The sequence below is a fragment of the Lagenorhynchus albirostris genome, chromosome 11 (genome assembly GCF_949774975.1).
Source record: "Lagenorhynchus albirostris chromosome 11, mLagAlb1.1, whole genome shotgun sequence".
Taxonomy (NCBI): Eukaryota; Metazoa; Chordata; class Mammalia; order Artiodactyla; family Delphinidae; genus Lagenorhynchus; species Lagenorhynchus albirostris.
The window spans coordinates 37,344,368-37,370,871 of NC_083105.1; the positions used below are offsets into that span (position 1 = coordinate 37,344,368).

The 26,504-nt window shown below is 34.8% G+C and overlaps 1 protein-coding gene across 1 annotated transcript in view; it reads left to right on the plus strand.

The window, feature by feature from the left end:
* Positions 1-26,504, plus strand: part of PPFIA2 (PTPRF interacting protein alpha 2) — a 474,509-nt gene that overhangs the window by 100,852 nt on the left and 347,153 nt on the right. The gene's annotated exons all lie outside the window — the stretch shown is intronic.

A 26,504-nucleotide genomic window follows, 5' to 3' on the forward strand; every position in this document is an offset into this window, starting at 1 on the left:
TCTAACTCTTTTATTATTTTCTATCAAGGTTAGATTTAATATGAATGACTGAGAAGGCAACTTTCTTTCCTTTTCTTAAGATGTTATTGCCTTCGGCAAGCTAGTTTTTATGGAAGCAACAAAAAAAATTTCCTTTTGCAGATCTATCAGAGAACTCTATAATCCTTACTCTCAGATTAACAGACTACAAGTTTTATATTTAGTTTTCTTGAACTTTAGATGTTTTTTCTCAACAGCTCATATAATACAAAGTGTTATTGCCTTATGTCTTCCCTTTTCCTTTCCATTATTTTCTCATATTTTATCATTAACACCCGTTTAGATTTACAGGTGTTTTTGTTCATTTTATTTTCTTCCTCACTTGTACTCTTTACTCCTCAAGTAATTTTGTTACTCTTCTCCATTTCTTAAATACTCCAGCTGTTTCTTGCTAGCTTCCTTTGAGTATGCATGATGACAAAGTTAAATTAAGAAATACTCCAAAAAAAAGAGAAATATCCTATCTTCTTAACTGATCATACAGAGCATGTGCGTGTACACACATACACATAAACACGTTACTATATAATGTTTTTTCTTACATTTATACATTTATATTTAGTATGTATATATGTATACATACACATATATGTAAAGTTAAATACTCCACTGAAATTATACATGTTTGGCTGGTGTTGTGAAGGAAACAACACGGGGCTATAATTAAGAATGGAAGACAAGGTCAAGGAAGTTCTCTCTGAGGAAGTGACTTCAAAAAGATGAATTACCTGACGAGTAGATGATGAATGATCTGGGAGAATGTAATAACATAAGGAGATTAGTGGGTTAAATAGTGTTCCCCCCAAATTCATGTTTAGCCAGAACCTTGGAATGTGACCTTATTTGGAAATATAGTCTTTATAGGTGTAATTAGTTTAGGATCTTGAGATGAAATCATACTGGATTTAAGGTGGGCTCTAAATCCAATGACTAGTGTTCTTATAAGAAGAGGAGAGCACACAGAGAGACATGTAAAGGAGAATGTCATGTAAAAATGGAGACAGGGATTGGAATCATGCACCTATGTATCAAAGAATGACAAGGGTTGCTAACAATCACCAGAAACTGGGAGAGAGTTATGGAATAGATCCTCCCTCAGAGTTTCCAGAAAGAACCGAACCTGCCCAACTACTTGATTTCAGACTTCTGGCACCCAGAACTATCCAGTTCTGTTTTAAGCTACCAAGTTTTTGGTAATGTATTATAGCACCCTTAGGAAACTAAGACAGGAATTAAGAGTGACTAAAGTTTAGTAAGCTAAGGACAAAGTGCATTTTCTTGGAGTATTACATTTGATTGGAGTAAGAGAAAATAGCCAGATCATGTCGTGTCTTACAGAAGTGTGGATTTTATTTCAAGTGCTATAGGAAGTCATAGGAGAGTTTATGTGAGAAAATTACATAGGATTTATGTGTTAAAATAATATGCTGGATGCTCTTAAGAACTGAGTAGAATAGGACAAGAATTGAAGCAAGGAGAATCTGGTAAGCGGGTCGGCTACTGTAGAAGTCCAGGTAAGAGATGGCGGGAGTTTGGTGTAGAGTCATGGCAACAGAGAAGTAAAGCAGGCTGAGATCTGTTTTGAAGTTAGAACTGATGACTTACTGATGGATTGAAAGTGCATGATGAGGAAAAATGTTAAATGCCTTCCTAAGTTTTGAGCTGAGCTACTGGGTAGATGTTCATGAAATTTACCAAAACAGAGAACACAAGGAAGATAAAAACTGGGGAGGAGTGAGAAAGGAGGATATTTTTAAACTTTTTATTTTATATTGGAGTATAGCTGATTAACGAAGTTGTGGTAGTTTCAGGTGCACAGCAAAATGACTCAGCCATACATATACATGTATCCATTCTCCCCCAAACTCCCCTCCCATCCAGACTGCCACGTAACATTGAGCAGAGGTTCCTGTGCTGTACAGTAGGTCCTTGTTGGTTATCCATTTTAAATATAGCAGTGAGTACATGTCGATCCCAAACTGCCTAATTTTCCCTTCCCCCCCACCCAGTAACCATAAGTTCATTCTCTAAGTCTGTGAGTCTGTTTCTGTTTTGTAAATAAGTTTATTTGCATCATTTCTTTTTAGATTCCGCATATAAGGGATATCATACGATATTTCTCTTTCTCTGTCTGACTTACTTCATTCAGTATGACAATCTCTAGGTCCATCCATGTTGCTGCAAATGGCATTATTTCATTCTTTTTAGTGGCTGAGTAATATTCCATTGTATATATGTACCACATCTTCTTTATCCATTCCTCTGTTGATGGACACTTAGGTGACTTCCATGTCTTGGCTATTGCAAATAGTGCTGCAATGAACATTGGGGTGCATGTATCCTTTCGGACCATGTTTTTCTCCACATATATGCCCAGGAGTGCCATAAACAAAATGGAAAGACAACCCACAGAATGGGAGAAAATATTTGCAAACAATGTGACTGACAAGGGATTAATCTCCAAAATATACAAACAGCTCATACAGGTAAATATCAAAATAATAACCAACCCCCCAAAAAAAAATGGGCAGAAGACCTAAACAGACGTTTCTCCAAACAAGATATGTAGATGGCCAAGAGGCACATGAAAAGATGTTCAACATTGCTAATTATTAGAGAAATGCAAATCAAAACTGTAATGAGATATCACCTCACACCAGTCGAAATGGCTATCATCAAAAAATCCACAAACAATAAATGCTGGAGAGGGTGTGGAGAGAAGGGAACCTTCCTACACTGCACTGTTGGTGGGAATGTAAATCGGTACAGCCACTATGGAGAACAGTATGGAGGTTCCTTAGAAAACTAAAAATAGAGCTACCATATGACCCTGCAGTCCCACTCCTGGGTGTATATCAGGAGGATGTTATTTAGCTTGACATATGTGAGTTCTTTACATGGATTGAGATTTAAATTTCAGGGACTCCAGTATGTAAATAATATTTAAAGGCATGGGAATAGTTAAGGTCATCTAGGGAGAGAGTGTAGAAAGAGAGAAGTCCAAGCCAACACTGAAGCTAATTAGAGGAAAATATGCAATATAGGACATTAAATAAGAAGCTTCCTGCTGGAAAATATATGAATGTTAATGAATGCTATGTTATAGAAAGAAACAGGTAAGTAGGGATTTTCCTCAGCAATACATTCAGAGTAAGTCTCTGGAATTTCTGTGTTTTTAGTCTTTATGCTACTTTTTACTATTTAAGACAGGATAAGGAATTACTGAAGCAAATTGCCAATGACATTTTTGTAAATCCACAAATCTAATTCACATTGCTTTTGATAGCTTCTACGAGTAATAAACTTCAATAGCATTTTGTCCTTAACTTCACAGCCAGTTCAAATAGTAAACTTTAAAATGTTTATATGTAAAATCCAACTGAAAAGAAAGGTGGATGCAAACATATAGCCCATCCAAAGTTTGGTTCATCAATATGGTAGAACTGGTCTTTTACAGTCAGTCCATTTTTACACTTATATACTGTAGAACTGGAATTGACCTTACAAACTGTATGGCTGTATACCTTTACAAATAAGGGAATCAAGATTCAGAAAGACAAATAACCTTCCGGTGGTGGTCATATCTTGTTAGTGGCAGAAGTGGAACTAAGATCACTGGTTTTCTTTTGGCTGGTCAAAGCTGCAACTGTGGAAACCCCTCTTTGGAATTAATCACAAGGGGATGCTGTCTTTAAAAGGCAATATTAGATTTTAGTTTCATTGAGGGAAAGAACAAAAGAGAGAATATTTATTAAATACTGTGATTATATGAGATAGAAATAAAGTCTTAAGAAATGACCCTAGGGTTTAATCCCAATTTTATCACTTTAATAAGTGCTTTGATTTTAGACCAGCTACTTATTCTCACAGAGCATCAGTTTTCTCATCTGTAAAACTAATCCCGCATTTCATTGTTTTGTGAGGATTTATCATAATCCTTTAGTAACTATAATTAAGATTCTGAGCCTCTTGTAGCCTTCAGACATAACACCATTAAAGTAACACAATTTTGAATCATCACCTTGGAAGCTGGCCTTGGTAGGAAGAGTCAAGTAGAGGAAAGAGGGAGAAAATAATGAAAAAAGAGAGAAAAAATAGCATTTTTACGTTTTAGTCATGTACATACAACATTGATACATTGACATTGTATCATGTACATGCTGGGAGATTTGTCTAAGTATTCCTGTAACACCCTCAACTTTCAGAAGACTCTGCATGCCTGTGCTACAAAATGGGTGGGGGGGGAAATTTCTCTTTGCATTCTTGGGCCCTCCCTAGCAATAGACTACTGTAGCTTGTTATACATTGTGAAGAGCCAGGAAAAGGGAGACTGGGAGTTCATAGTTCGACTCCTCCAGCCTTAGTGTTAAGCTGGTTCTGTGCATCAAGCCTCAGGACAGGGTCTTTCTCTACTTCCCTGGACCTTCCCTAGTGGTCTAGAGTTTTCTACTCTCCCTCCAAGGCAGCTGACCTCTGTCTCAAATCAGTAAGTGTTTCCACAAGCTAGTCTTCTGCCCTTCCCCCATGGCAATGGACCTCTTTTTTATATCATTGCAAAGTCCTAGAATTAGGTCGGTTTCTTCCTCCTCTCCCAATGGCAGATGTTTTTTTTCCTACTGGCCATGATGGTTAGAGGAGGTGGATTTCTATTCCACTCCCAGTGACAGCTGACCTTGTCCTGGGAACAAGGAGTGAGAGGATTCTCTGTGCCCTCCCTAGTGGCAGCCAACTTCTGCCTGGGACTTAGGGCAGGATTTCCCTTCCTTTCTTTTGCAGACAGATGACTCTTCTTATCAAAGCAGGACAAGAAAGATGTTAGATGCTAAAAGGGTTCTCGCCCTTTCCTCAGTGGCAGACACCTTTTTCTGTTTTTATGCCTATCCCCAAACAGCAGTTGAGCCCATCTTATAAAAAACTGATGGTGGAGCTGGTGCAGGAATTCTGATCTCTCATGATAGCCCACACTAGGCTTTTAAGAATTTGTTAAAATGTGAGTTTATTTCTTCTCACCTACTTCTATGACTGCTTTTACTTGTCTCAACAGTTTGAGCATCCTGTGTTTCCTCAGAGGGTCTTGCCAACCTTGAGTATTTGATTTATCTGGTTGCCTTGCATCCTCAGCTCTCTGATTTTTAAAGGAAAAATTATGATGTTTTTAGATCACCTTTTTTTTTTCTCATTGTTAGCATAGGAGCAATGTTCTCTTAACACTTTCTATTATCCTAAGTGGAAGTAGAACTCCTCACCTGATTTATTTTATTTTTTTATTTGTAAATTTAAATATTATTTTATTTTATTTTATTTTGTCCACGCTGTGCGGTATGTGGGATCTTAGTGCGGCATGCGGGATCTTAGTTCCCCGACCAGGGATCGAACCCGTGCCCCCTGCAGTGGAATCTCGGAGTCTTAACCACTGGACTGCCAGGGAAGTCTCTCACCCAATTTTTTTTTTATCCAGTATTAGAATTTATTATTCTTCTTTTGGTTGGTTACTAGGTAAGCTCTTTACCTAGTACTGATGAGTGATGTGAACAAATAATATAAAATTTTGAACATTATCATGGGCCTTAGAAGGTGAGAAGTAATACTCTGAGAGACTTGAGGGAACTAAGGGCACTGAAGAAATAGCAAATTCAAACTTCCTACCTCATACTCAAGAAATGAGATTCTTGAAAGAAATGGTGAATAAAAAAAAAACACAGTCATTATTCATTCTCTGCTTTATATCTTTCCTTCTTTTTCTCTTTTTCTATTTTTTCTCCCCCCCTCTTTTTGCTTTCCCCCCACCTTCCCCAATAGCTGAATTCTAGTTAATAAAATGTGCTTAATGTATGACTTCTTTGTACTTGGCTTGATATTTAAGATTTTCTAGACACTGTTTCCATGCTATATTGTAGCTTCCCTCTATATCCAGAGAAGAACTTCTGTTCCAGACAAACTTATATTCTTATTATCTTTCCCTCCATGTTTTTGCTTATGTATAAAATGCATTTTCCCATTCATGTCCTAACTCTTAATTTTTAAAACATCTAAATTTTCAGTAACTGAATTACTACCACCACAACTTATTTGTACATTTAACATTTTTCAAATAAAAATCTGACTTTAATCCAATGTGAAATAAAATGATCAGTAAAAATAAATTTTAAGTAACACATGCATTTTCACTGCTCATTTGATCATTTACAATATGCTGAAGCCTGTACTATATCTTTGCGCACTATACAAATATAGAACAAAACTACTTTCTGTTGGAATTTTTAAATAAAGAGCACCACCTTGTGGGAATATATGCTTATATGTAATGGAAGACAGGAATAATAAGTCATTTAAAAAATAGTGCTTATAATTTATACTATACTAAATTATTAGCATAGAAATAAAACCTCATGCTTTTTCCTAAGGAAAATTAAAAGATAGAAAGATGGAATTAGAAAAATTTTATTATGCAGTCGTACATCAATTTTTTTCATATTTAATGAATCAATAAAAATCTTCTGTAAAATTATAACTACTAATGATTCCTTTTATAGGAACATTATTTTAGAACTAGTTTTTAGGATAACATAATAAATAGCATTATAAGGAACTATTAAGATGACCTGACCCCCAAAAAGCCTTTCATTAAAAGTAGGGAAACCAGAATTGAGGGAGTGAATTTAGTGTGTCCACAAACTTATGTATAACCAGTAGAGGGCTAGACATGGTCACGAAAACATCATTCCTGTTTGCCTGACTGGTTTTGATCAATTGTCAGACATTAGAATATAGTAATAGTTCATTGACCAGTACTGGGGAATCCTTCATTGATCTGTACCAGGAAATAGATTACTTAACAAAAGTGAATTTTGTTATCATAATTTTAAAAATACATACCATATAATATACTATTGTCTACTTAAAAATAATACTCATTTTTCTAGAATCTTTCTGTGGCACATTATCCCTGTTTTTCTAACAATAGATAATTAACGCATCTAGTATTTAATGGAATTTAACTTGAAAAAACTTAACATATATTATGGATTAGATTGATACTGGTTCTTTTAGAGCTTCCACGTTTGACATTATTTCATCTCAACTTACTTTCAAAGGTTGGACTAAAGTTTGGTAATATTCCTCTTGCAATAGGGAGCCCAGAGCTGGAAAGTATTTCCTCCTCCCAAATATAAAAAGAACACAGGTTTCATCATCTTAGAAAATCAAACATTGTACTTATGCTTTGGGATTCCAAATCACCTTACTACTTTTTGATAACAAGTCATATCACTCTTCTATGCTGAAACTGTGGAAGAATAAAATCCATTCTGGTTTTTGTTCTTTTAATGGTTTATTTTTCAAACATGGGATTTTCTTAAGCCAGGTTTTCCCCACCCTGTTCTAACATGTTTGAGTTGGGCAATTATTTCTAATGAAACTAAGCATCTGACTTTCATTCTTTCAGTTTGTTAGAATCTTTATATATCCTGATTCTGTTCTTTGCTCCTTATTTCTGTAACTTTGAGTGATAAATATAATCTGTAAATGTGCCTTTGTGTCTTCATATACAGCAACAGCAAACTATAAAGGTTCAGTTACAAAAACTTGAGTCTTGCTAATGGTGACCAACATTCAGGTGACTCACAATCCAGTTATTCATTCTGATAAGAAACCATCTCACCATCATATCGTCCAGCCTACATGCCCATATCTTTTCTCCAAAAGCCTCAACTCAGACAATCAAACCCACCAGGATTATTGGACTATAGCAATATTTCTCTCTCTATTCTTATAACCATTTGTAATTCAAATAAATAATTTTACTTGTAGCTGTTTTCATTCATAATTTATTACATCTAATTAAAGTATGACTCTGAAGAACTACTAGTCACAGATTTATTGGATTTTGCATGATTTCAGACATCATTATACAGGGTAGTTCATGGTAGCTTAGGACAGGAGTCTGTAAAGGTATTTTCGTAGTTGAGAGGTCTTTGGTGTTTTTCTTTTAGTTTTTACATGGGCCAGGTGTGTTCAATAGACAGCAGTGGCAGATGTTTCAAGATAGAGAGCAGAGCATGAGAAGTCTCTTGAGACTTTGATTCAGAACTCATACAACCTCATTTCTGGAGCATTCTGTGGTCCTTAGTATATCACGTGCCAGTCCAGATTCAAGGAGGAGGTAACTGTAACTCCACTTGTTAGTGGGTGGATCTGCAAAAAAATTGTGGTCACTTTTGTAATCTACCACAACCAGACTTGTAGCCATGGAAGTGGAAAAGGTACTCTTTTTGGGTTCCTGGACCACATTCCAATGTGCATGTGTAGTTGGGGGGGATGTCTGATAATTTAATTCAGTTCTGACACTGTCTAACCAGAGATAGCATCAGATTCCACAGGTTGAGGGCTCAGTCACATAAGACCCCACCCCCCACACCAGATACACTCACACACACACACACACACACACTCTTACACATTTTCAGACACCAGTCAGTTGTAAGCTCTGGCTAAATAACCTGTGCTTCTGACCAATAGGCTATAGATTGGAGGTTCCAACAGCTCCCTCTTTGAGTTTAATTAATTTGATAGAGTGGCTCAGCAAACCTGTTTACTCACTAGATTACTATTTATTATAAAAAGCTATAACTCAGGAACAACCACATGGAATAGATGCATAGGGCAAAGCATGAAGAAATGGTGTGGAGTTTCCATGCCCTCTCCAGGTACACCACTTTCCCTGAATCTCCACTTGTTCACCAACTGGGGAGCTCTCCAAACTGTGTCCTTTTGGGTTTTCATGGAGGCTTTATTACATAGTCATGATTGATTAACTGCTTGGCCATTGGTTTCTGAACTCAATGTCCAATCCCCTCACCCCTCCCTGGAGGTCAGTGGGTGGGATTGAAAATTCAGATCCTCTGATTACTTGGTTGGTTCCACTGGCAACCAACCCCCTTTCTTAGGAGCTATCCAAAAGTCACCTCATTAACATAACACTTTATCACTCTCCACACTTAGGAAATTACATGGGTGTTGGGAGCTGTGAGCGAGGAATCACACAAAGACCAAATGTATATGAGTAATATAATTTGGTCATCTGAATGACCAAATATATATATATTTTTTTTTTCACAGTATCACCATACACACTGTGAGACAATAATCAATGGGACCTGGAATCAGAGAAACAATTGAAGAAGGGAGAAAAGTCAAATTAAATCATTTGACTTAAGAGACTTTGTAAATGAGAAGCAACATAATTTACGTGCTTAAAGATTTACAGTAAAGTTGACTTGGATTAAAAGTCTGTTCAATTTTATCACTAATTCCCTTCCCTAAAAACTGACCTTAGACATGTCTTTTATTTTCTGTAAGTTCTGATTTGTTTCTTCATTTGCAAAAAACTGGAAATGATAATAGCTACTTCATTAGGTGATTGGTTGGATTAAATGAAATCATGAAAATAAAGTGCATAACTGTATGCTTGATAGAGTAAGGGCTCAAAAAATGTCATTAGTATATTATTTGTAGAATTAATAATTTCCTTAGTAGTATTATGAATAGTGTCCTGATTACAACAAAACACATATCAGAAAGAAAACTCATTTGAAAGTAATCTGTTTTGGACAAGGTGTGATTGTATTGTCAATGGAAATAGTTGCTGAGGCGTTGAAAATTTAAAACTGGGGTTTTAGACGGAAATCACAGATAGAAATGTCCATATAGAGATGACATTTGAAACCTTGGGAATGAAGGAAATTTGGAGCAAAGATCTGTACAAGAAAAAGAACAGGCAGCCAAAACTAAATATTTAGGAATTTAGAAGATTAGATTATGATTAATTTGGCAAGTTTGATCAAATATATAGGATAAGATGGTATTTTTGTTGTCGTTTGCTTTCCTGGCACTAATTTTTGCTCATCATGTTTCCAATCATTGGCATTGTCACCAACTGTTAGAATCCTTTTCCTCTGTAAGGACATTTCATACATCCCCAGCTTTCCATGCTTAATGATCTCAGCCTGAAGCATAATGTAGGTGAATAATAATAACTCAAGAAATATTTTAATTTAATAAAAGAGAAGACGTAAGGTTCATAACATAAATAAGATTCCACAAATGTTATGTAGTCCTTCATATTGCATAAACATTCAATTTAAATGTATCTAACCGTATATATTTGTATGTAATCATGTTCACATTCAAGGATCATCTATCATATCTAAGTTTCCCCTAAACTCAAAACTCAAATATTTATTAAAAAAAAAAAAGTTATTCCTGGTAGTTGAGTATAAAATTAACAATACCAGGTACAAATGGTAGTAACTAATTGCAGTTGATATAGGAAAACATGGAATCATCTGGTTCTTTCAAAAACAACCTTACATTCATTTTATTAATGGCTCAACATAGGGCAGAATATTGTCCAGATTATGAACAATTTTGGACTCCTATATAGCTATTATAATCTTAGTGTGAACTCTTTTTTTTAATTGAAATCTAGTTGATTTACAATGTTGTGTTAGTTCAGGTGTACAGCAAAGTGATTCAGTTATACATATATATATTATTTTTCAGATTCTTTTCCATTATATGTTATTACAAGTATGCACTCTTTAGTGAAATATTATGACAGCTTCCAGTTCTATATAATAGACATTTACTGAGCATATATTCTGTGAAGGATGTTCTTCTTTATCAATTAAGATAACATTTATAACCTTTGTGTGAAACACATATACTTTAACTTTCTTAGTTTAAATCCAGAAATATTTTCCAGCATTAGTAAAACCTGTGGTGACTGCATAATATATTATATTTTATTGCTGACTTTAGGAAAACTAAATTTTTCAACTGAGTAGACATTCTTTATAAGTGTGGTTAGGGGGAAAGTGTGTGTTTGAGTCGTGCTAGATGTGGGAAGGGATGTAGGTGGTTGTGTTTTATTTTTCTAGGCTGTAGGCGGTATGTTGATATGTCGGAGATATTTCAAGACTCAGGAGTGAATGTTCTATTGTAGTTTCTATTTTCTTTTGTCAGAGATCTGCTGAATGTTGTTTTTGTTGCAGGTGGTATTTGGAAATTTGATCCAGAGGAACATGTTTTAAGAGACAAAAAGTGGGGGGAAATTGATACCAGTCAAACCTACTCCTACACTACTCATCTGGTAGTTGTTATTGCTTTTGTAGTTTTATTTTGTTTCCTCATGAGGCACATAGTGATGAACAAGATTGTTGGCTTTCCTATTTGACACACTAAGGGCTTTGACAATTCCCTTGCTAATAAGTACTTCCTTCAAAAGAGAGAAGAGAAAAGCCAAGGAAACTAGGGAAGAAATATGGGAAGGAGTCTCCAAAATATATTGAAGTGGGGAAGAAAATTTAAGACAATAAAAAGAAAGAATTGGAACTGCAGCAGTTTTCATCTCACCATATTAAATATGGAGCTCTAAGAAATCTTTGCATAGAGACCCCACATTTATAAAATGATTATCATCCTGGATAGATCATATGTGGGTGAAATCAATTAGACAAACATTGCTCCAAGACCCATCCTCAGCTCTCTACTTATCTCTCTCCATAAAATCATCCAGACTTGTGACTCCAAGTATAGCTTTAAAAATTATCTATCTCTACAAAGATAAATTTCTCTCAACATGTGCTATTTACTACTTATTATTGATTACTTATGTTTTTCCTGAGTTCTAGATCCACTTTACAACTTGCATGTCACAAACACCTCAAGTACATATCCAGTATTGCCATCATTTTTTCCTCCTATATTTTATATTTCAGTAAATGGTTCTACCACCAAGTCAAGTGCTTCAGTCCAACACTTAAATATCATTCTTGAATCTTTCTTTTTCCTGAACTACTCTTTCATCACCAACTTCCACCAATGTACTCTCCAATTTCCATCAATTAAATCTTTAAAATACATCTCAAACCCAAACATTCCCTTTTCACTGTTAGAACCCTGGTCCCAATCACTGCTATCTCTCAACTGGACCTCTGCAACAGCTTCCTAATTAGATTCCTTACACACAGCTTCACTCCCTCAAACTGTTCTCTAACTTCTATAGTAAGTGGCTCTGTGACATGTAAATCTGATCACAGCATAGCGGCAATGGAATACAGGAAGAAGTGAGGTGGATCACTGGAGATGGTAGTCAAATACTTAAATTCTTATAGCTGGGCTTTAGAAAATCAGGCAGTCACTGACGATGAAAGATCAAGCATTGCCATATGAGCATGGGTGTCAGAGACAAACTAACGGAGGCAAGGACACTGAAAAGCCTAAAAAATCAGGTTGTTGAATGAATTTCCTGTCATTTTTCAAGCCATTAAGAATGGCAATAGGAATAGGTTGAGAACCTGGACTTCTGCCCCTACCTGAAATTAATGAGACAGTAAGCACTTCACCCACTGGAGTAGTCAATGGAGGCTTGCTAAAACATAAAATTTAAATAAGATTCAGGATTCATAACATAATACCCAAAATGTCCAGGTTTCAATAGGAAATTACTAGCATAGCAAGAATGAGGGAGAGTTCAAACTGAATGAGAAATGACAATCAACAGACATCAATCCTAAGATGGCACAATTGTTAGAATTATCTGTAAAGGATTTTAAAGCAGCCGTCGTTAAAATGCTTCAATGAGAAACTATAAACATACTTGAAAAAAATAAAGTCTCAGCAAAGAAATACAAAGTTTCATCAAAGTAGTAGAGGATATAAATGGAACCAAATGGAAATTTTAGACCTGAAAAGTACAATAACAAAAATAAAAACTCAGTGGCTGGGCTCAACAGCAGAATGGAGAAGGCAGAGGAAAGAGTCACAGAATTTGGAGATTTAAAAGAAATAGAAATCACCTAATCTGAAAAAAAGAATAAATTGAAAAACAACATAGTCTCACACACATATGGAACTGAAACCAAATCTCTATCATTCATGTCAATGAAGTCTAAAAAAGAAAAGAGAAAGAAGGTGGGCTGGAAACGTCTTCTAAGAAATATTAGCTGAAAATTCCCCATTTTCCCATTCTAGTCAAATTTCTGAAAACAAATACAAAGAAAAAATCTTGAAAGCAGCCAGAGAGAAATGACATGTTATCTATAGGAAAAAATCAATTCAGATGATAGTGGAATTTCATCAAAAACCTCAGATGTGAGAAGAAAGTGGTGTAGTATTTTTTTTGAATGCTGAAAGATAAGATCTGTCAACACAATCTTATATCCAGTGAAAATACCCTTTAAAAATGCAAGGGATAATCAAGAAATTCTCAGATGAGAGCAAAGTAAGAGAATTTGGCACCCATAGACCTACTCTAAAAGATTGTCTAAAGGAAATTCTCTAAACAGAAAGGAAATAATAAAAGAAGGAAACTTGGAACATCAGGAAAGAAGAAAAAACATGGAAGGCGGATAAATATACTTTCCTTCATCTCTTGAGTTTTCAAAATTATGTTTGATGGATGAAATAAAATTATTACACTGTCTAATGTGGTTCTCAAAACTAATTATGATGATGGGTAATGTTTTTGAAAATTGTATTATAATGTACAGCAAGTTCCTTAAAGGAAAAATACTTCACTTTTCTCCTTAAGAGGGCAGTGCAAGAGCCTCTGGGGGCTCTTGTTTTAACTGTGGAGAATTAACGTGTAAGACATGAAAATGACTCAATTTCAAAAAGTTATTAAACAGCTTTCCCTGCTCTAGGAAACAGCCAAGTTACATTTGGATTGGACCACTTCATCAAGTCACCTGAAGACCAGAAATATTCCCTTTGCTCTAAAGAATACAAAATGAAAGCTTAAACATTTTTTCATTCCATGAAAGAAGCTTATAGAAATCATTCTGGCTATGAAAAATGGGAATAGTTAGCTGCAGCAGGAACATTCAAAGAAAGAATAGAGACTTTTTGCCTTATACATAATTTTAAACCCTTAACTATAAAATTCATATTGCAAGCTACAAAACGATGCCAACCTTCAAACCAACAATTTATGTAGAGCAGCTCATGAGAACAAAACCCACTATTAAAAAGATTACAGACATTTCTAGAAATGAAAAAAGCTCCAACTTCTACTTGCATTCATACTTGATGTGGCAGGGCACAAAAACTGCTTTACTGAAAAAAACAAATGGTAACATTTTACTTATATTCCAAGCCATTCCAAAGTGAATACCAGCTTACCACAGAGAGTACCTATAAATAGATTTTTTACTTCCAAGTTTTGCTAAAGAGTCCAACAGAGTTTTAAGTACCTGGTTCTCTCATTTTTGGCATATATTTTCCTGAGATCCCAGTAAAAATAGAAACAATCCCTCTATTACCCCCCACAAAACACACAGCCACAAAACAAAAATAAAATTACCTTACATATCATCATAATAAGGGATTATGGCTAATTTTACACTCTCCTATCTTGTTTAATAGTTTCCATTGTCTCATTATCTTTTTCTATTTAATTATACAGTTTTGATCTGTATAAATGTGTGACCTTTAGTTTATTAAGATTTCTTTCCTTTGATCATAAAATTCCTCCTGCCTGAAATGCTGTATTGCTATATCTACCATACACTTCTCTATTGGCCAATTCCTTTTTAGCTTTCAAGAACAAATTCAAAAGTCACCTTCTCTGGGAAATCTCTGCAAGTATTTTCTTGCTGTCCTTCAAGAAAAAAAAAATGAAGAAGAAGAAGAAGAAAAAAAACCCATCCTAACCTAACCATGACTACAGCACTAGTTCTTTTAGCTGAGTACCTAGGTGACTGTGCATCACATTGTATTAGAATTGTTTGTATATCTGCTTTCCACAAGGTTGTCAAAAACTGGAAGGTGAGGACAATGAGAAACTTTTCACTAAATCTCCTGTACCTGGCCCAGTACCCAGCACAGGACTCCATTGTCTGGTTTAGTAAATATTTCCTGTATTTTCTGTTAATGAATACTTTCAAGAGTTGTATTTTGATAAGAAGTCTACATTAGCACCATGTAAAACACCTGTAGACAAATATATGATATCGCTTATATGTGGAATCTAAAAAAAAAGATACAAATGAACCTATTTACAAAACAGAAATAGACCCACAGACAGAAAACAAACTTATGGTTACCAAAGGGGACATGTGGGGGAGGGATAAATGAGGAGTTTGGGATTCACATATACACACTACTGTATATAAAACAGATAAACAACAAGGACCTACTATATAGCACAAGGAACTATACTCAATATTTTGTAGTAACCTGTAAGGTTACTACAAAGAATCTGAAAAAGAATATATATATACACACACACATATATATGTATATATATGTGTATATATATAGCTGAATCACTGTGCTGTACACCTAAAACTAACTCAACACTGTAAATCAACTATACTTCAATTTTTAAAAAAAACATGTAAAAATGATTCTAAGAATGCTAGTCATATATATGTGAATAAGGACTGTGTTATTTCATTGAAGAAAAATGTGCTCACCACACTGGCGTATGCAATATATTATGTAAAGGCACATGTATTAAAGGTATTTTCTAGGAGAAAAAGAAATATATTATAGAACACCTACTTCTTGTACATTTTAATGGTTTACAACACTAGAAACATATGGCCTAAATGAACATAGTGTGTGTCCCTAATAATGGACACAACTATTATTCACTCAGTATATATTTGATTCATCCTTGACTTAACATTGCTGATACATATTTTTTAATTTTTTTTTTTTTTTTTTTTGCGGTACGCGGGCCTCTCACTGTCGTGGCCTCTCCCGTTGCGGAGCACAGGCTCCGGACGCGCAGGCTCAGCGGCTATGGCTCACGGGCCCACCCGCTCCGCGGCATGTGGGATCTTCCCGGACGGGGGCACGAACCCATGTCCCCTGAATCGGCAGGCGGACTCTCAACCACTGCGCCACCAGGGAAGCCCAACATTGCTGATATTTATAATTAACATGTACTGAGTAGTTAGTTATCCTGTACCAGATAATGTGCCAAATCCCTAAGGCATTATGTCATGTCATTAAGTCATGTTTCTAACTTATGAGTTAAGTACTATGATTACTACGGTTTTACATGTGAAGAGGGTTGTTGGGACATTGTAACTAGAACAGGTGAGAGCCAGAAATGGATATCAGATCTGTCAGGAATGAAGTCTTTGCCACTGAACACACTTCTACACTGCTTAAATGTTTAGGAGCCGTCGTAATGCAGTATTGGAATGAAAGTGTTTGTGGAAGCGTAAACACTGAATAGTAGACATTGTGGTAATTATGTTGTAACTTGGCTGAGATGATATCTTCCAAATTAAAATTCAACAATTCACGAGTTAGATATTCTGTACTTATCACCAGAAAAATGTTGAAAAAGAATGAAAAACAATTTTGAATTTTGCCTTTTGCTTCTGTCTTTTTATATAACAATTTTATAATTTCATACAACATTATCATTTGTTTTCCCTTCATTTTAACATACCATTGACCTTTGGATTGGGTGAGGTAGAGGATTATTTTATTGTGTGTGTGTGTGTGTATGCACACATGCATACACACACACACACACGCACACACCACATCTTCTTTATCCATTTACCTGTTGATGGACACTTAGTTTGTGTCCATATCTTTTTTTGATATTGAATTGTATGAGCTGTTTATATATTTTGGATGTTAACCTCTTATGGGTTATATTATTTGTAAATATTTTCTCCCATTCAGTAGGTTGTCTTTTTGTATTGTCCATGGTTTCCTTTGCTGTGCAAAAGTTTTTAAGTTTAATTAGGTCCCATTTGTTTATTTTTACTTTTATTTCTTTTGTCTTAAGAGACAGATCCAAAAAAACATTGCTATGATTTACGTCAAAGAGTGTTCTGCTTATGTTCTTTTCTAGGAGTTTTAAACGTACTAGAGATTAATCAGCTTTTTTTTTAAATCTTTACATCTAAAAAATTTTTTTTAATGATGCATAGGTTTAAAATCTATCGTTAAATCATATATTAAAGCTCATTCAATGAATATACATTTTATTGGTGTAATCGATACATTATAAAATCACTATATATAAATATATCTCCTCAGATCTATGTTATGTAAATATTTACAAAGCTTATATGATCTAATTTATGTCCATTTCTGATCCTGATATTAGCCACAGAGCTTGTTTTACCTTTCTTCTTGGCATATATCCCTTCTGGAAGAGGTAGAAAGGTCAACTAATTTAGTTTACCCAGGGGAGCCTGCTCAGCCTCCCTTTGCCTGTGGTCCTTTTCCTCCATTCTGTTGGCTCTGGGCCACACCTTGCTATTCTAGCACTGAGAACAACAGGAGATTGTAAACACTGTGTGTCATTGAATCCCTTTGCTCTGAAAAGAACTATCTCTGAAGCCTGCAAATGGGATCAGGAGGCAGCAGCTTCAAAAAATGAGAACTCAATAGATATTTTGCCTTGCATTCTAGAAGTCAGGTGGAGAAAGTAAGAACAAGAACAGAACTGTTGATTGCTAGTTTGTTCTTGTGAATGGGATGTAGTCACATCTGAAATAGGTGTTAGTCAAGATATCTGGCTCAAATTTCTCTCTTTACCAATCAGGAAACTGAGGCCGAGAAAGCTTAAATAGCCAGCCCAGGATCAATACGTATTTAACAGCTTAAGTGCCTGATAGCATAGTGGTATTATTTTAAGCTGTCTTTGAGAATAAAAGTGCTTTACTAAGTATGTTAGATAACCAAGAAGAAATTCTTTTTAATACCAGTAGTAGTACTTTTCTAATACTAATCTTAGATATTACTATTATATTCTAAAATTTCTTTCTCCTGCAAATTATATAAAAGATAGGACTAAAACTTTATTTTATGAAATTAAACCATTATATTAGCTTTATGAATCAATGAATGTTCATGGTTTAAAACTAATAAATAACCATATGAAACCTTCTTTTACTTATTATATTTCTTGAATAATTTTATTGCAGCCAATAGTGAATTTTCAGAAATCAATATTTTGCTTATAATTCAAATTGAAGAATATTCATGGGTATTTTATCATTAAATGTTATAAAATGAATATTCAGATATTAATAAAACCTCAAGGCATTTACCAGATAGAACGAAACAAAATATATGTAGCATTTTCGTTTTATTGTTCGTAGCATCATATATGGCCACAAGAGGGCAATCTATGAAAATAATTGAAATTCCAAGGACCACCTCAGCAGCATTTAATGTGTGGATGTTGTAAGTTATCCTTGATTATGAATTTAGTATTATTGTCAAAATATATAAAAGGGTACCATTTTAACTATATAGTATTTAATTTTGTTTCAAACTTGGAAATGAAGACAAATTAAGCTACATGTTTTCCTTTAGGTTGTGATGTTTACAGCTATGCAATTGATACATCCCATGTGTGACACCAGAATAAGATTACACCGTTCTCGTAATGATGTAGTGGAAAAACAGTTGTAATGAACAGCCAGTACCGTCCTAGGAGAGTGACCGTCTTTCAGTGATCAAAATGACTAATTTTTAAAGATTGTCAAGGATTTTGGTGACCCTTGCCTAATCACTGATAATCTGTTTTCAAGCACATCATAGAGCACACCTAAGGCAAAAAAGGATCCCTTATAGATGTGCTCTATAAGGGATCTTGGGTGTGCTCACATCATAGAGCACACTTAAGGCAAAAAAGGATCCCTTATAGATTAAGATCTATTTTGAGAGGTAAAAGTGGATTGATTAGTATTGTCTGTATCCCTATGACTCAAGGTAACGTAGCATAAAATGGGTACTTTCTTTACTAGGATCAAAGAGGAAAAAAGGGTTTAGAGATTAAAGAAAGATTTGGTATACTGAGTACTTCAAAAATCTCTGCCCATGCTAACCTCCCACCCAACAAATTCCCAAAATAACACCCATCATTCAAAATGTATGCTTTTGTTCCCAGGGAAATAATGCAACAGAGTTTCCCAATTGAATTTCTGGAAGCAGGTGTCCCTTATGATAGCATCACCTTAATTCCTGCCAAGAACATAATGTTCAGAACACAATTCCAGTTTTATTTATTTCATTATTGTTTGCAGTACTCTGCCCATTCTACCAGACATACTGCAGGGCGACTCAAACAGCTTGGCAGAATTTCTATTTATATCCAACATTGTGTCTATTTGGTTACATGCCTTAATTTTTAAGAGTATGTGGTTTTTTTAATTTAATAAAGTTGTAATAATAATACTGGATTAAATATTTTCTGGAATTATATTTTTGTGGTCCCTCACACCATGTAAATTTGAGATTTTATAAGTTGAAAAAGGCTACATTAGTAGAAAGCATCGCTTTGATATGCAATGGAAAAAGCTTGAAAATAGCTTCTTTTTCAATTTACAGAGAAGGATTCTTTCAGGTAGCTTTAAAGTCCTTTTTGACCTAGAATAAGTCCTCTCCACATGCTTTAATGTTCCTGTAGTAGGTAAGATGTGTACATTACATTTACAAACTTGCTATAAATGGTATCAGCATGAGTTTATAATCTAACTTAGAAAAGGAGTAACAAAATCTAGTGTTAAATATCCTGCTATGGGAACTGGACATTTCTCTCAATTAAGTAAGGCTGTATGTTTGGGTTTTTAATGAAATCTGAGAATGCTTGCTATTGAGAATTAGTCCTCCCTCTTTCTGTGACTTGTGCGTCACATTTCTCTCTATCACAAACAGCTAAGGAGAGCACATAAAAGGATTATGGGGAGTAAAAATAAAAGAGAGAAAGAATCAGAAATAGCAATAATACTTAGAAAAATACTGGAGAATAATAGAAATATAAATGAAATCAATAGATCTTTTATTTTACTACCTATAATGCTAGTTATTTTCAAATAAGATGTTCAAATACAATCTTCTCAAGAACTCTCTCAGGTATGTGTTATTGTAGCCAGCTTACAGCCTTAGAAACCATGACTTTAAAAGCCAAGAATCTTGCCCAGGGACACAAAATAGCCGCTATACAAAGTATCAGAGCCAGGATTCAACTCATGCCATCTGAATCCAAGCCAGGTGATTTTTTTTTTTGGCTCTTGTGAAAATTTTTAATGACCATTACTGAATTACCAGAACACTAGAGATCAACAAATTTCCTGGCCTAATAGAAGAAGTTGAGAGAGAAAGGATATAAAAGGAGGAAAAATAGAGGAAGAGCAAAAAAGAGGAAAAGTTTGCCAGGACTGGAGATGCAGAATGTTGGGCTCTGTATCTGAAAGGCACCAGAGCATAGTGGAGAGATAGAAGCCACTTCTCTACACATATGCTCCTACTCACCTGCATCCCATCCTGAACCCTGCTCTACGCATGTGTTGTCAGCTCTCGTGGTCTGTGCATAAGCTGTGTATCACCCTCTCACCAAATGTGATAAGGCTTCCTCTCAGATATGTCAGTCAAATTTGGCTGAATTTTGAAAGCTCTTTGGGGCTTTTTTTCAGGGTTTTTTGTTGTTGTTGTTGTTTTTAAGCTGGGAAATTTTTGCTTAGTCTGACCGAGGAACCTTGCAAGGAAGATCATGTCGTGACATTAATGTATCTATGATACCAGCTAAGGTTTTTAATACACAGCCTTCAGCTCTTTCCTATCACACTGAGTTTTCCTGCGTTCGTGGGGTGCCATCCGAAGGGAGTTCAAATTTCAGTAATGAATCTGAGGGCAAGCATAATTTTTCTTGCTAAATTTCTTGTTTCAAGATGTAAATATAGGCTTTGAATTCCTCATTCACAGCTCTTTCCAAGTGTTTAGGACATGTCCATGCAAATTGGACATATTACAGACAACCTTGACTTATCACAGTTATGGAGATTGATAAGCTTAGGCCCCAACCATAACCCCTAGTTAAAGTGTATTAAGTACACAGTAGTGACATGTCCCACACTGTCATGAACTTTTATTTAAATGACCATAGTTTTGAGCCAAGTTTCTCTATGACACAGGACAACTCTTTGCAAGATGGTGGTGAGCATGGGGTAAATTCTAGTACCACTTCAGACAGTGATTATATGAACATCATAGCATCATTACCTATATGCTTTAACAGAGTTAATGTCATTCTACATGAAATTTGCCCAATTATTCACATTTTAACTGAATATTTAAGTTAATAAGGTAGCACATTGCAAGATGGCTTAATCTCCCTCACTTTTGCAAGTTGATGTCATATTTAACATATGAAAAGACTTTAAAATTTATATAACCTGTATCTTAGAAGTTGTTACTTCTATCAAAATTTTGTGAAAGGCCAAAACCAGTAAAGAGTATGTCATTGTCTAAATTCTCATTGTTGTCTCTGGTAGAATTTGAGGGGGAAACCTTTAAGATATTTCATCATCATCCTTATCCTGATTAGATATTGTATATAAAATTGTGACTTGGGACAAGTGCTAAGCAACGTACAGATTATAGGATTGGCCTGGCTCAGAACCTAAGAAATTAATAATTAAAAAATAGGGTATACAGAAAGTAACGGTCATATATCTACTCTATATTTTTTGGATTTGCAAGTTGGCATGTGATTGTCAACTACTAGGAAGAGTGTATTTTGACATTTAGTGTTTGTAGAGATGAAGATCCATTTTTCAACCTACCTGTCTCTTCCATTGAACCTGTTCCTTCCTATTCACTGTTTCACATGGAATCTTTTCTCTTGGCAAGGGGAAGATACATTAATCACAATAACCAATTAGTGCAAAATAATAGGTGATTCAATATAAAGGATTATTGGTGTTCTGATCAAGAAAATAGTGAATATTGTTTTAGATTGTATGTCTGTGTGTTTTTTATTATTCTTTTTATGCAGCTATTTGAGTAGTGCCCCAAATTTAGCTGACTTGTTTACAGGAGATAAAAGAGTACTAAGTAAAATTTGCCTTTTTTAACCCCAATATCACAGTCTTACTTTCATCACATCTTTGGTGGAAAATGATGTGGTTAACACTTCTCTATTCAAAATAGACTCCAAACTCAAAAACATGATATCTTTAGCTAGCACATAATAATTTCCATTTCCACAAAAACTTTCTTGGTGTCCTGATTTATCTAACTTGAATTCTACTTTTTAAAGTATTCTTGTATAAGTTTTTTAAACTAACATGTATCATAATAACACAGGCTATTTATCCTGATGTCTATTGTTCTTCATAACAATACAAAAATTAGAAATCTTTTAAATTAACCATTCGATAGATATTGTTTTAAACATTGAGGCATAGAAAATATAGTGGTGAATAAGGATCTTTTCTTTCATGAGGCTTACAGTCTTAATTTATAGGTGAAAATACAAAAATACAGATTTGTCTGTCACATTTTATGATTCAACTGTCAATATATTAATGCTAAAGGTTAGTAAGCCATTATACATGCTGTTTAAAAGAACTGACAGTGAATTGAGGGTAATGAATATACAAATAAGTCTAATGTAAGAAATAGTTACAAGCCTTCTAATAAAACTATAAACAGAATCATCTGGGAGTATATGTGAGGAAGAAATTATACCACTGTGGCTGGAGGTTTGTATACAATAATGAATAATTACTATATGAACATTTATATTTTATATCAAATGAATAATTACAACATAGTAATCACACAAGGATGATTGCACCTGTGATAAACTTATTTAGGATGTAAGATTTTCCTTTTCTCTTTCCCATTTTACACACACACAGACACACACAGACACACACATAGAGTCCTTTTAAGAAATCAAAGTTGAATACTCATTTCTCTTTTGGATCACCTGCAAGCTGAATTTTAACCAACCCTGTGGTTCTTTATGCTTGTATACTTTTTGGTTTTGTTTGGTTTTAACTACTTTGGCCTACTTTTAGTCTGAGTGGAAAAACCTTATGCCACCTAACCATGTTTTAAAGCTTTCCTCCTTCCTGAATCACCCCTGATGATTACTGGCTTAGGTAAAATTAGAAAAATCAGTTTCTTCAGAATCAGGGACATAGAGAACAGACTGGTAGTTGCCAAGGAGGACAGGGGAGGGGGAGGGATGGAGTGGGAGATTGGGGTTAGCAGATGTAAGCTTTTATATATATAATGGATAAACAAAAATGTCCTACTGTATAGCACAGAGAATTGTATTCAATATCCTGTGATAAACCATAATGGAAAAAATATTTTTTAAAAAACTTGTATATATATATGTATAACTGAATCACTTTGCTGTACAGCAGAAATTAACACAACACTGTAAAGCAATTATACTTCAATAAAAAATATTAAAACTGAAAAAAAAAGAAAAAAATGAAAAATTAGTTCCTTAATTTTTATGGTTTGTTTTGATTACCAAATACTGTTATCTTCTTATTTTCACCAAAAACTCAGTGTATTATTTATATATTGGGAATAACTAATGTCTTTTTTTTTTCTAAAGAGTGAATATATATTTTGGGGCCTCCTACCTGTGCAAGTCTACAATTCTACTATGCAAAGTAGCTTGTTTAAAATGGACATTTTACTGACTTCCAGGGAATAGTGTTGTCACTTTGGTTTGTGTATGTTGACTGGTCTTCATTCATTCAATAAATAGTCATTGAGTTGTAACTTTATGTGAGGCACTGTTCTAAGCCTTAAGTTTACAGCAATGAGCAAAACAAAATTCCCTCCCATTATATAATTCACATAATTCTAGTAGGAGGAGAAAATGAGTGAGTTTCATTCCTTGTCATGTGTTTTTGTATCAAATTTATATAAGAAAATGTCCACATACATATCTTAATCATCAGGACATTTGTTCTTCGTTCAAATGCCTGGTTTTAGGAACTGTACCCATATACCCACCGGATACAATTGGGGATATACTGGATATACAATCTGAAAGCAGGTGGTGGTGGGACTCTTATATTGTAAATGTAAGTTACTCTGACATCTTTGGCAGATCATTTCACTGCTCACATTTGTAAACTAGTGATATATCTTTCAGCCTTAGACAGAAAAAATAATGTCCCAATTCTATGTAGTAGATGGATGAAGTTAATGCTATATCATTTTGAGCCATTAAAATTGCCTAAGTTCCTCATCACTTTAATGAGCATTTATAATTTCCAGTTTGTATCTCTCATGACACTTATTCCTTTTTATCTACTCTTTGAAATTAGTTCATGCATTTTGAGTCTCTATTTTCACTGTTTTGAATACTGCCTGAAAGTCTTTTATCTCTAAATAAGTTGGAATATTCCTCTTGAGGGACCCTACAAGATTGCTTTTCTATTCACACTTCCACTTAGTGCTTGCAGGAAGGCTAATCTCCCATTTGATTAAAATAGATTGATATTGGATGCAATTGGAGGTTCATTATCAAGCGTGCTCTTCATTGCAACTTCTGTCTTTCCCGAATTAGTTATGGAAGAGCATATTCACTGTCTTGTTTTAAAAAAAACTTTTAAATGCATTTTTACCCCTTTACCTTAGAGTTAATATATTCCTGAAATGGATAAACTTCACTGTATATGTGTATTCTTATTCACATCAGTTTTATTTTCTTCTAGACTATAAATCTTCTCTCTTTCTTTAAATTATAATTTACTTAACATTATTGCTAGATGACCCTGGTTGTCCCCAGTATGTTTTCTTTAGTTTTGGAGGTTTTGTAACTGAGATGTCATAATTCTCGGGGAAAATCCAAAGTATTGACAACCTGGGCTCAGTCTATTCTATCCGGTCCATTTTTCCCAGACCTTCCCTGACTGCTTCAAATGCCAATTGTTTTCATCTCTGACCTGCTTTCTTTTTAAGCTTCTGCCAGTGCTTTTAAGCCATGTTTACCAGGACTCTAGGACTGTGTCAGGATGCCCCAAGGACAGTCCAACAGGGACTCTGAACAGGCAGGTCTCTGATTCTGCTACTTTGCCTCAAACAAAGAAATCCCACTCTTGTATATCTTATATTGTGGGCTTCCACATTTAATTTTATTTAACATACATTCTTCCATTTAGAAAAAAGTTCAAATTACTAGTTACTGGATTATATCAACATTTTACTCAAAGAATCTATATTATACCCCTTAACACTGACATCTAGCCCTCCAGATTATTTTGGTGTTGGTGTTGAACTCTATATCAAATTGCAAACACATGTTGTTTATTGGTATATTCCCATCCTGGCCTTCCATTAAAGTCAGAATAGGATAATATTTATGTGATAATTTGTCACTTCATTGGTCACCACTGTGGGTTTATGTGACCTGGTTGGCCAGGAAAAGGCCACCTCCTTTTTCAATCCACCTGGCTTGTTGTCCAAGTTATCAGCTTGGACAAAAGCCTCCCCACTCTAGATAGGAGGCTCTTGCTTCAAGCAGGAGCATAAGAGTGGACTGCTCCACCAGTGAAATACCAATCCTAGTGTGATGCTTACTGACGCCTGCTTTTAGCTCCCTTTAGCTTTTAGCCTTTTAGCGTCTTTTGCTGGTCCTTCCTCATTTCACTGGATTCTGTAATATTGGGGTGCTGGAAGATTCTCTCTCTACATTTACTCCTATACACTTAAGCCTATACACTGAAGACTCCCAAATTTATAGTTCTTTCCAGGATTCGCCATTGAAATCCAAGCTCCTTGTCCAACTACCTCCTTGACATATCCTCATGAATGTCTAATAGATATCTAAAACTCAACATGTTGAAAACTGTGCTCTGGATGGTTCTTACAAACCTGATCCAACCGTAATCTTCCCATCTCAGTTTATGGCCACTCCATCTTTCCATTTGTGGTAGGTAAAATTCTTGAAATTTTGCTTGTCTCCTATTTCCTTCGCATCCAAATCTACCTTCAAAATATTTTTAGAGTCCAGCTAGGTCTCACCAACTTCCCCACTACCACGTTGGTCTGAGCCACCATCTGCATTTACCTGCTCAGCCTCCTAGCTTGTTTTCCTTGTTCCACTCTAACCACCCCTCTCCATGCTGTTTTCTCAACCAACCAGTTCTGAATGGTGTCTTAACTCAAAAGAAGCAGTGTGATCATGTTCACAAACAATCTCTGTGTTTTGATTTTTATAATTATATATATATATATATGCAAGTTTGTTAATAATTAAAGATGCTTTTTAAAAAAAAATTATATCCGTCTTCTGAATTGTTGTATCCTCAGTGCTTAGTGCAAAAGTTAGAATGTTATAAGCACTCAATTAACAATTGTTGAATTAATGAGTGAGGGATCTCATTTAGAGAAGTTTGGCAGGTTATTGTTATCTATAAAAGTGCCATGGGCATAAAAAGCAGAACTTTTTAATATAAAATGTTTTCCCAATTATTGAGAAATAATATATTGGTGATTAAATTTCAGTTTTCTTGGCTCTACCTTTTACATTTAATAACCATTAGCTGAAGCTAATTATTACCTGCATTCATTTATTTAATAAATATTTATTATAACTTTATGGCAAATATTGTCCTAAGCACTGGAAATACAACAGTTAATAAAACAGAAAAAAATATATT